The sequence below is a fragment of the Rhinopithecus bieti genome, unplaced genomic scaffold (assembly GCF_001698545.2).
Source record: "Rhinopithecus bieti isolate Rb0 unplaced genomic scaffold, ASM169854v2 scaffold_20579, whole genome shotgun sequence".
NCBI classification, from domain to species: domain Eukaryota; kingdom Metazoa; phylum Chordata; class Mammalia; order Primates; family Cercopithecidae; genus Rhinopithecus; species Rhinopithecus bieti.
In genome coordinates this window covers 1183277-1195049 of record NW_016810413.1, presented here as the reverse complement: position 1 = coordinate 1195049, position 11773 = coordinate 1183277, and positions in this window count along the sequence as shown.

Genomic DNA, 11773 nt, shown 5'->3' with positions numbered 1-11773 from the left:
AAAAAAAAAAAAAAAAAAAAAAAAAAAAAAAAAAAAAGTCAATCAATGCAATTCCTGATATGAACAATCGAAAGAAAAGGAAAATCACATGAATATATCAATCAATGTAGAACAAGCCCTTGACAAAATTCAGCACCATAAAAATGCTCAGAAAAAGAAGAATAGAAGGGAATTTCCACACTTGATAAAGAACACCTACCAAAGTATATACAGCTGGCCTTATACTGAGTGTGAAAGACTGGATGCTTTCCATACATACTTTGTAATTCTATTTATGCAACATCCTTCAAGTTACAAAATTATACAAATGAAGAACAGATAAGTGGTTGCCAGGTATTAAGGAGATGGTAGAGTAGGAGGGACGTAGGCTTGGCTATGAAAGAACAACATGAGGGATCTTTGTGGTGATGGAAATGTTTATTAATAGCTTGATTGTATCCATGAGATATTGTTGAGATATTGAGATATTGTAATTCTGCAGAATGTTACCACTGGGAGAAACTGGGTAATGAGTACACAGGCTTTCTCTGTATTATTTCTTACAACTTACATGTGCATCTACAATTAACTCAAAACAAAAAGTTTAATTAAAAAAATATTTCTGACTCTATCTGACTCACCTCCTCCTGACCCCCACAATTTAGTAATGCAGTTTGGTCACTGGATGCAGCTCTCTCCAGAAAGGAATCATCTTGTTCAGCTGCTTCCTGGGTCATGTTCTAGATCAAAGGAGCAGAGGGTTAGGAAAATTTGGGATCCTGATCTGACCATTCTTGGGCATGATGTTTCATTCTTTCTCTTAATGGTAGCACTAGGCCAGCTGGGTTGGTGTACCCTTCAGAGTTAGGCTGGATAAAAGGCTAGGGGATTCAAACTTAATTCTGGTTCAGCCACCTGCAATCTCTTGTTGGACTGACCTTGTCCTAGATCGTAAAGGCAATGAACAATTAAGAGTTGAGTTGAGCTGGGCACGGTGGCTCAAGCCTGTAATCCCAGCACTTTGGGAGGCCGAGACGGGCGGATCACGAGGTCAGGAGATCGAGACCTTCCTGGCTAACACGGTGAAACCCCGTCTCTACTAAAACTACAAAAAAAAACTAGCCGGGCGAGGTGGCGGCGCCTGTAGTCCCAGCTACCTGGGAGGCTGAGGCAGGAGAATGGCGTGAACCCGGGAGGCGGAGCTTGCAGTGAGCTGAGATCCAGCCACAGCACTCCAGCCTGGGTGACAGAGCGAGACTCCGTCTCAAAAAAAAAAAAAAGAGTTGAGTTGAGTTCACTGCTCACTGAGTCCTCCTATAGTATCCTGTGTGGGCCCATGCAGTGAGCATAAGGGATCTCCATAAACTTTATCAAAATGTACTATCCTTCCTTTACCTGACCCTCTGGACAGAAGGGCTTGGTATGAATAGAGGACAACTGAGGTGAAAGGAAAGCAACAAGCCTGGCACATGAGGAAGATACACCTTAGACCCTGTGATATACAGAAGAGAGAGGGAAATTAATGATACTTTGTCTTTCAGAACTGCCTTAGAGCCTCCCTCCCCAGAGAAAATGCCTTAATAACACTCTCCCAAACTGTTGCAAGCACCTTAAATTTATGCCACCCCCTGTCAGATAATTCTTACCACAGTTTGATAACCATTCCCTTAACCTTACCAAAAAGACTGTTGGCAACATCAAAGGATGACCCCAATTCCTATACTTCCCACACCAAGCACCTGTCAACACCTCTGAATGTCTTCATCACTCCCATTCTCAGTCACTCTGGGGGATAAACAAATGCCACTCAGCCAGTGGCACGGACAGACAGGACAGATAGGATGGGTTCCCCTCAGACAGTCTTTCCAAAAACAACTAGCTTCGATATTTCTAACTTAACTAAGAACCCCAAGACTTGCCAACTAGCCAGGAAGCCGCATTGAAAGAACTGTCATTTGTACTCCTTCCCCCAATCCCACTGATGTGGGTTCCCCTGAAGGTCCCAGCAATTGTCGACAATCCTGGTCTTTCTATGGGAACCATGTGCATCCCCAATACCATCCTTCTTGAGAAGCCTGGCATTAACTTGCCTCCCTCCCGGAAACATAGTGGGCCAGGCCTGGTGGTTCATGCCTATAATCCGTGCACTCTGGGGGCTGAGGAGGGAGGATTGCTTGAAGCTAGGAGTTCAAAACCAGCCTGGGCAACATAACAAGATCCCATCCCTACAAAAAATTAAAAATTAACCTGGCATGGTGGCATTCACCTATAGTCCCAATTCTTCCAGAGGCTGAGGCAGAAGGGTTGCTTGAGCTCAGGGGGTTAAGGCTACAGTGAGCTATGACAGCACCACTGCACTCCAGCTTGGGCAACAGAGTGAGACCCTGTCTGTTAAAACAACAACAGCAAAAACCATAGTGAGTTGCATCTTAGGAGTTGTCAGAAGAGACCTACTAGCATTTAAACAAACACTAACATCAGATTGTACAACTTTCAGATCACCAAGGAGATCTCTTTAAAAAATGAGACTATCCCGAGGCAGGAGAATCGCTTGAACCTGGGAGGCGAATGTTGCAGTGAGCCGAGATCGCACCACTGCACTCTAGTCTGGGCAACAGAGTAAGACACCATCTCAATAATAATAATAATAATAATAATAATAAAGTGAGACTACCTTGTTACTTGGAGAAGCTTCTCAGAGGGTAAATAATGCATTATTTATGCACACCTTCCTGGTAGTTTTTCCAACAATGGAAGTTGTATAATTAGAAATGATGGGCCAGGTACAGTGGCTCTGGTTTGCAATTCCAGCACTTTGGGAGGCTGCAGCAGGCAGATGGCTTGAGCTCAGGAGTTTGAGACCAGCCTGGGCAACATGGCAAAGCCCCATCTCTACAAAAAAATACAAAAAGTTATCCAAGCATGGTGGCACACACCTGTGGTCTCAGCTACTTGGCAGGCTGAAGTGAGAGCCCAGGAAACAGAGGTTGCAGTGAGCTGAGATCACCCGACTCTGCACTCCAGCCTAGGCAACAGAATAAGGCACTGTTTCAAAAAAAAGATGTAAGACTTACCCCTTACTTTAAATGATGTCGTCAATGACACCACTTTGGTCCTTAAAGGCATTCAGGTCAGTCTCAACTCACTAGTCAGGATTGTTACAGATGATAGACTTTCTCTTTACACACCAAGTCAGAGTCTGTAACATCACTCATACATCCTGCTGAATCTAGATTAATGCTTTTGTGGGCCAGGTGGAAAGGTCAACACAGAAACCTAAGGAAAAAGCCATTTGGTTTTCAAAGATAGATTCTGATGGTTTGTGGCATTTGGTCAGCTGGTTTAATCCAGGAGCCTGGGCAGTAAGGGAGGTAGATTTGAAGTCAATGTTCCGGGACTCCTGATATTTAGAGTCCTGTTGATGATAGCCTTAATTAAATGCTGTATGGGACAAATTAAAGAGATTTGGTCCCAGCCCCTATTGGTCAGGTAAATCAGATTGGCTGATGGAGTGGCATATTCATAGGAAAATTCGCCCCAAGTGAAGATGGTATTATAAAAACAAGGGTCAATATTGTTAGGAGACAAATCACTGATATTTCAGGTTTCTGCATATCTTATGAACAGAGACACAGAGAGCCTTTCTTTTAGACTATCACCTCAAGAAGGTAGAGCAAACAGCCTTGGAAAATAAAGATAATGCCTCCTTCCAGAGGAGAGGGCATCTTTTTAAAAAATAAAGACAATGTCTTATTTCAGGGCAGAAGTTGGAAAGGTTTGCTTGCAAGCATTATAAAATATTGTAAGTTTCTAAGCTCAGAAACCTGCTGCATGTTTAGGCATCAACTGGCCCTCACCACGTCGTCCTGTAGGATTTGGCATTCTGGGAACCAGCGCAAATGCTGATAATCTTGCTACTGCTATGACTATGAATAATAAACCTCCTTTTGTCCCTGATGCAAGAGTCTCATGTCCTTTGTCATCATCCACAACACTGTGGTAGACTAGTTTGTTAGCTTACATGTAGGGGAAAATCTGAGAACCTTCGGAGTTCTTAACAGAAACACCATGGTCTATTAGCCATCACCACAGATCCCGGACAGCCAAGGCACTAAGGCTGGTACTCTGACCCTGCATCCCATTACAGTAATTAAATCCAGCTTATCCCCACCTGCACTCTCATATTCTGAAATCTTATCATTGCTTTTAGGGAGCCCAGCACTTGGCAGTGTCTCCTACCATACCCTGGCCTATAGTGGATGGTCCCCAGTGCGCAAAAACACCAAGTGCGTTACCCCCTTCCTAAGGAATTCCTTATTATTACAATGGATTCAGTTTACTCTGGGTTCTCTTAGGCAACATAATCAAAGGATGAGCTCTCTAGTCTCATATAATAAATCTACATCCCCAAGCCCTCTGATCCTCCCTCCCTCAATAATCTGCCAAGGCAGATCTGACATTTCCACCTTTTTTTCTTTGTATTTTTTTAGAGACAGTGTATTGCTCTGCCACCCAGGCTAGAGCACAGTGACACAATAACAGTGGCTCACAGCAGCATCGAACTCCTGGGCTCAAGTGATCCTCCCACCTCAGCCTCCCGAGTAGCTGGGACTATAAGTGCATACCACATTGCCCAACTAAATTTTTTAAATGTTCTTGTAGATATGGAGTCTCGTTACACTTTTCAGGCTGGTCTCAAAGTCTTGGCCTCAAGTAATCCTCCCAAAGTACTTGGATTGCAGGCATAAGCCACCACACCACCTCTTTTGTTGTAAATCCTTACCATGCCCAAGCTTCAAGGAGTCGTTCCAGCAGGCTTCTAGTACAGACTCCAAATGTCCTTTCCAGGTTACTAAATTCGGAGTCAGAAGAGAGTGAGACCATGTTGATAAATTCTTCCCTGTCTGGTCTTATATTTCACCACAAATACTCCAATATTTGTATATGTTCTCTTGGTTCCTGCTGATTCATATTAGCTGGGTCCTCAAATTCTTTTGGAAAGCAAGATTTTTAATCTTGGTGAAGACTGTATTTCTCCTCTTAAGCTGTTAGTCTGTAGGCAGTGAGATATAGCATGAGCTAATCTCAAGAAGGGGGAACATCGCCCTGTGAAGCAGCCACCTGAGGGAGTTTTTTATGGTTAACAGGAAAGTGAGACTAGTCTCCTCCAGAAGAGGGAAAGCAACTGCTTCTGCCAACCTTGAAGGGTTAGGGCACTTGGTCCCTTTTGCCATCAGAGAATTCCCTGGGGCTGAAAGTGAAAAATACATATAGAGTGCTGGAAATGAGATGCTGTTCACCTAAGGTAAAGCTGCACTCAGAAGGAGCTGTCTACTACAGTCGCAGCAGAAATCTGAAGTAGAGTAAGAGGATATGATGCAAGGTATCAGCTACAGCCACCAAGCTAATATACGGGGGAAATGGAGTAGGCAAAAATACTAAATTTAAAAGAAATTAATAAAGGAGAGAAAAGGGAACATATAACAAGTGAAGCAAATAGAAAGTACATAGTAATATGGTAAATTTAAGCAACAATATAGCAGTAATTACATTAAATGTAAATAAACCAAACACTTCAAATAAAAGACAGATTGTACGAGTAGATAAAACACACACACACGCACACAAATGCATATACAGCTCTATGCTGTTTACCATAAAAGCACCTAAAATATGAAGATAAAGAAAGATTGTGTGTAAGTGGATGGAAAAATAAACACCATATGAACAGTAATCAGAAGAAGGCTAATATGGTTATATTTTAATACTAAACAAGATAGACTTTAATGCCAAAAACATTAATAGAAATAGAAATATTTCATAATGATTAAAAAGTTCAATGCACTAGGAAGATATGACAGCTCTAAGTTATATACACCTAATAAGTTATATACACCTCAAACTATATGAAGCAAAAATAGGCAGAAATACAAGAATAGCCAGGGGTGGTGGCTCAGGCCTGTAATCCCAGCACTTTGGGAGGCCGAGGTGGGCAGATCCCTTGAAGCCATGAATTTGAGACCAGCCTGGGCAACATGGGGGAAACCTTGTCTCTACAAAAAAAATACACAATTAGCCAGGCGTGGTGGCCCGCGTCTATGGTCCCAGCTACTCCGGAGGCTGAGGTGAGATGATCGCTTGAACCGGGGAGGTACAGGTTGCCATGAGCCAAGACCATGCCTCTGCACTCCAGCCTGAGGAACAGAGTGAGACCCTGCCTCAAAAAAGAAAGAGAAGAAAGAAAAAGAAAGAAGAAAGAGAGAAAGAAAAAGAGAAAAAAGAAAGAAGAAAGAAGGAAGGAAGGAAGGAAGGAAGGAAGGAAGGAAGGAAGGAAGGAAGGAAGGAAGGAAGGAAGGAAGGAAGGAAGGAGAGAGAGAGAGAGAGAGAGAGAAAGAGAGAGAAAGAGAGAAAGAGAATAAATTAATACAGCGACAGAAAGCACATCAGTGGTTGTCTAGAGCAGGATGGGAGGAAGGAGCAAAAGGGAACATTTCCAAAGGGTACATATGTCAAAATTTATCAAGTTGGTAAATTTTATGTTCTGTGTATTTAGCCACAATAAAAAAGAAAATTATCAAATTGTCACTTTAAATATGTGCAGTTTATTGTATACCAGTTATACCTTAATAAAGCAGTTCAGAATGGTGTATTTAAGTAAAATAATGTAAAAGACACCATTACACAAAAATCTTTGATCCCACAATTATTATTTCTTAAGAATGGATTCCTATAAGGAAATGTACTGGGTGAAATAGTAATAATATTTGTAATATTCTTGAGACACAACTTACATTCTCACAGAAAGGTTGAACAAATCTCATCTCACTCTTCCAAGTACTGAGAATTATAGGTTAAAAACATTTACCAATTTATCATTTCTAATGGCCTCTTGTTTTCATTTACATTTTTATTAGTATGGACACCATATTTTAAAGAGAACATTTATGAGCTAGAGGGGTTAAAAGGAAGCCATTTAGGGCAATGTGGTTGTGGAACTTAGGTTTTCTAAGGAATGACGGATGATGCAGGGATGTTCACCTGAGGAGACCCCATGGGACCAGAGAGGTAGAGAAAGGCATGAGAGCTCTTAAAGGAATTGTAGTGACATCATTCAGGAGAGGATTAAGACCTTTGCTTTGGGATACCAGAGGGAAATAAAAAGACCAAGTTTCACATGGATGGAATCCTTCAAAGAAGATTTCAGCACAGGGTGAAAAGGATCTTTGGGGTGGAAGAGTGGAGAGGATTATAAAAATATCCACTACTGGAGCTTTAATGCAGTTAAATAATTAATAATAGCTACACTATTATTATACTATGAAGGTTAATATGCTTTCCTAGCCCTTAAACTAATCAAGAAAAGCTGGGGCAACTTGGCAGACACGTTGCAGAGGGAGTTCCTGCCTCAAGTGGGAGTTTGAGCTAGATAGTCTTGAATCATGATCTTTAAAAGACCTCTGATTTGTTATTCTCATTACCCCATTTCACTTTTTTTTCTATTTGCTCCTGTACTTCTCTGGGAATAGTGACTTATCCATCTCACTATGTTTGCAAATTGAAGGGTGAGAAATATAGCCACTTGTTTGTAAGAACATACTGAGCAGACTTTAAACACAAATTCACTAATCACGGATGATGGAATTATTTCAGATATGACAAGAGAGATTTCCTGGCAGAGTACCTGGTTGGCTCCTTAATCCTATTAAAGTGGTTTATGACAAGTACAACAATATTATTACCCTGTTAATGAATGACTAGCCAGCGCCCATCCCAGCTGATGAGTCTAAACAGACACAATAGTCATTATGAAGATTTAATTTGTTTGCACCTATCACTCCACCAAAGCACTTGAAGGCAGTTTACACAATAGCAATGAAAATATGTGCTATGAAGAAAGGTACTTTATACAGTACACAGAACAATGAGAAGGGAGGAGAGCTGGAAGAAAGTAAGAGTTTGAAACAATGTCTTCCTTAATGGTTGAAAACCTGCTTGAAGGGGTAGTTGCTCAAGGCTTTTTTGTTTACTTTTGTGAACAATGAGTAGCCAGTCAAGGTCTTCAAACTAGCAAGTGACACAATCTTTTTTTTTTTAATGAGTTATATTTGTGGAAATGATGCTCAGAGTGAAAGGAGGTAGGGAAAAAAAAACGAATGGTGGGAAGACAAGCTAGGAGACTGCTGAAATAATTGAGATAAGAAACAATGTTAACTAATCCGGTGGTTGTGACAATTGCCAAAATGCTTTGAAACTGCAAATTTAAATCATTTCACAATTGTTAGCACAGGTCCCCAAGGTCCCTGATCTTCTATTAAAACCTTTCCCTCCCACATTATCCTGGCCCACACTCTTCTTTTCTTATTTAAGGTTGTGTAGAAAGATGAGGAAATTGCATTTACCAGAACTTCTCTTGGGGGATAAGATGTCATATGAATTTAAAAGAAATGCTTTAATAACTCACTTGATAGAGGGAGTGAAATCCCAAAGATTGTAACAATAGAAACTCACCAATTCCTTCCATTCCCTCATTATTTCCACAACTAAAGACTGACTGACTGCTGGGGGCCAGACATTGGAAATACAAAGATGGATAAGAAACACAAAGCTCCTAACTTACATTAACTTAAATTAGAATATCTATTATGGAAAACAGTACAGAAGTGCCTCCAAAAATTAAAAATACAATACCATATGATCCAGCAATCTCATTGCTGGGTATGTAGCCAAAGGAAATGAAATCAATATGTCAAAAAGCACACCCATGTTCACTGTAGCTTTATTCACAACAGCCGAGATTTGGAATCAATCTAAGTGTCCATCAACGAATGAACAAGGAAAATGTGGTATATACACACAAAATAGAATACTATTTAGCCATAAAAAAGAAGGAAACCCTGTCATTTGGGAAGACATAGATGAACCTGGAGGACATTGTGCTATGTGAAATAAGCCAGGAACAGAAAGACAAATATCACATGATCTCACCTATTTGTGGAACATGAAAGATTTGAATTCATAGAAGCAGAAGTTACATGGTGACTATCAGGAGCTTGGTGAGGTGGTGGGTGGGGCACAGGATCAGAAGGTTGGGGAGATGTTGGTCCAAGGATATGAGATTTCAGTTAGATAGAAGGAATAAATTAAAGGGATATATTGTATGGTGATTATGGTTAATTAGAATGTATTGTATTCAAAATTGCTAAGAGAGTAGATTTTAAGTGTTCTCACCACAGAAAAAAATGATAAATATGTAATGCATACATTAATTCACTCAATTTAACCATTCCACGTGTATATATATTTCATAAGATAATGTACACAATTATACATAATTTTAATTTATCAATTAAAAATAATGCTTTAAAAAAAGAAATACAGATTGAGAGTTGCTTCCAAGATGGCCAAATAGGAACAGCTCCAGTCTGCAGCTCCCAGCATGATCAATGCAGAAGATGGGTGATTTCTGCCTTTCCAACTTAGGTACCTGGTTCATCCCACTGGTACTGGTTGGACAGTGGGTGCAGCCCACGGAGGGTGAGCCAAAGCAGGGCAGGGCATTGCCTCACCTAGGAAGTGCAAGAGGTTGGGGGATTTCCCTTTCCTAGCCAAGGGAAGTTGTGACAGACTGTACCTGGAGGAATGGTACACTGTGCTTTTCCCATGGTCTTAGCAACCAGCAGACCAAGAGATTCCCTCCAGTGTCTGGCTCGGTGGGTCCCATATCCACAGAGCCTTGCTCACTGCAAGAGAAGCAGTCTAAGATCAACCTGTGATGCTCCAGCCTGGTGGGGGAGGGGCATCCGCCATTGCTGAGGCTTGAGTAGGTAAACAAAGTGGCCGGTAAGTGCGAACTGGGCAGAGCCCACCACAGCTTGGCAAGACCTACTGCCTCTGCTCTAGACTCCTCCTCTGTGGGCAGGGCATAGCTGAACAAAACACAGCAGACAACTTCTGCAGACTTAAACATCCCTGTCTGACAGCTCTGAAGAGAGCATTGGTTCTCCCACCATGGCGTTTGACTTCTGAGAACTGACAGACTGCCACCTCAAGTGAGTCCCTGAACCCTGTGTAGCCTGACTGGGAGACACCTCCCACTAGGGGCCAAGAGACACCTCATACAGGCAGGTGCCTCTCTGGGAGGAAGCTTCCAGAGGAAGGATCACGCAGTTATATTTGCTGTTCTACAATATTTGCTGTTCTGCAGCCTCTACTGTTGATACCCAGGCAAACAGGGCCTGGAGTGGACCTCCAGCAAACTCCAACAGATCTGCAGCTGAGGGACCTGACTATTAGAAGGGAAAACTAGCAAACAGAAAGGAATAGCATCAACATCAACAAAAAGGTCATCTACACCAAAACCCCATCTGTAGGTCTCCAACAGCAAAGACCAAAGGTAGATTAAAACCACAAAGATGGGGAGAAACCAAAGCAGAAAAGCTGAAAATTCTAAAAACCGGAGCACCTCTTCTTCTCCAAAGGATTGCAGCTCTTCACCAGCAATGGAACAAAGCTGGATGGAGAATGACTTTGATGAGTTGACAGAAGTAGGCTTCAGAAGATCTGTAATAACAAACTTCTCCAAGCTAAAGGAGCATGTTCTAACCCATCGCAAGGAAGTTAAAAACCTTGAAAAAAGGTTAGATGAATGACTAACTAGAATAGACAGTGTAGAGAAGATCTTAAATGACCTGATGGAGCTGAAAACCATGGCATGAGAACTTCCTAATGCATGAACAAGCTTCAATAGCCAATTTGATCAAGTGGAAGAAAACATATCAGTGATTGAAGATGAAATTAATGCAATAAAGTAAGAAGACAAGATTAGAGAAAAAAGAGTAAAAAGAAATGAACAAAGCCTCCAAGAAATATGGGACTATATGAAAAGACCAAATCTATGTTTCATTGGTGTACCTGAAAGTGACGGGGAGCATGGAACCAAGTTGGAAAAGACTCTTCTGCATATTATCCAGGAAAACTTCCCCAACCTAGCAAGGCAGGCCAACATTCAAATTCAGGAAATACAGAGAACACCACAAAGATACTCCTCAAGAAGAGCAACCCCAAGACACATAATCGTCAGATTCACCAAGGTTGAAATGAAGGAAAAAAATATTAAGAACAACCAGAGAGAAAGGTCAGGCTACCCACAAAGGGAAGCCCATCGTACTAATAGCAGATCTCTTGGCAGAAACCCTATAAGCCAGAAGAGAGCAGAGGCCAATATTCAACATTCTTAAAGAAAAGAATTTTCAACCCAGAATTTCACATCCAGCCAAACTAAGCTTCATAAGTGAAGGAGAAATAAAATCCTTTACAAACAAGCAAATGCTAAGAGATATTGTCACTGCCAGGCCTGCCTTACAAGAGCTCCTGAAGGAAGCACTAAACATGGAAAGGAACAACCAGTACCAGCCACTGAAAATACATGCCAAATTGTAAAGACCATTGATGCTATGAAGAAACTACATCAATTAATGGGGAAAATAACCAGCTAACATCATAATGGCAGGATCCAATTCACATATAACAATGTTAACCTTAAATGTAAATAGACTAAATGCCCCAATTAAAAGACACAGACTGGCAAATTGGATAAAGAGTGAAGACCCATCAGTGTGCTCTATTCAAGAGACCCATGTCACATGCAGAGACACACATAGGCTCAAAATAAAGGGATGGATGAAGATCTACCAAGAAAATGGAAAGAAAATAAAAGCAGGGGTTGCAATCCTACTCTCTGATAAAACAGACTTTAAACCAACGAAGATCAAAAGAAACAAAGAAGGTGATTACA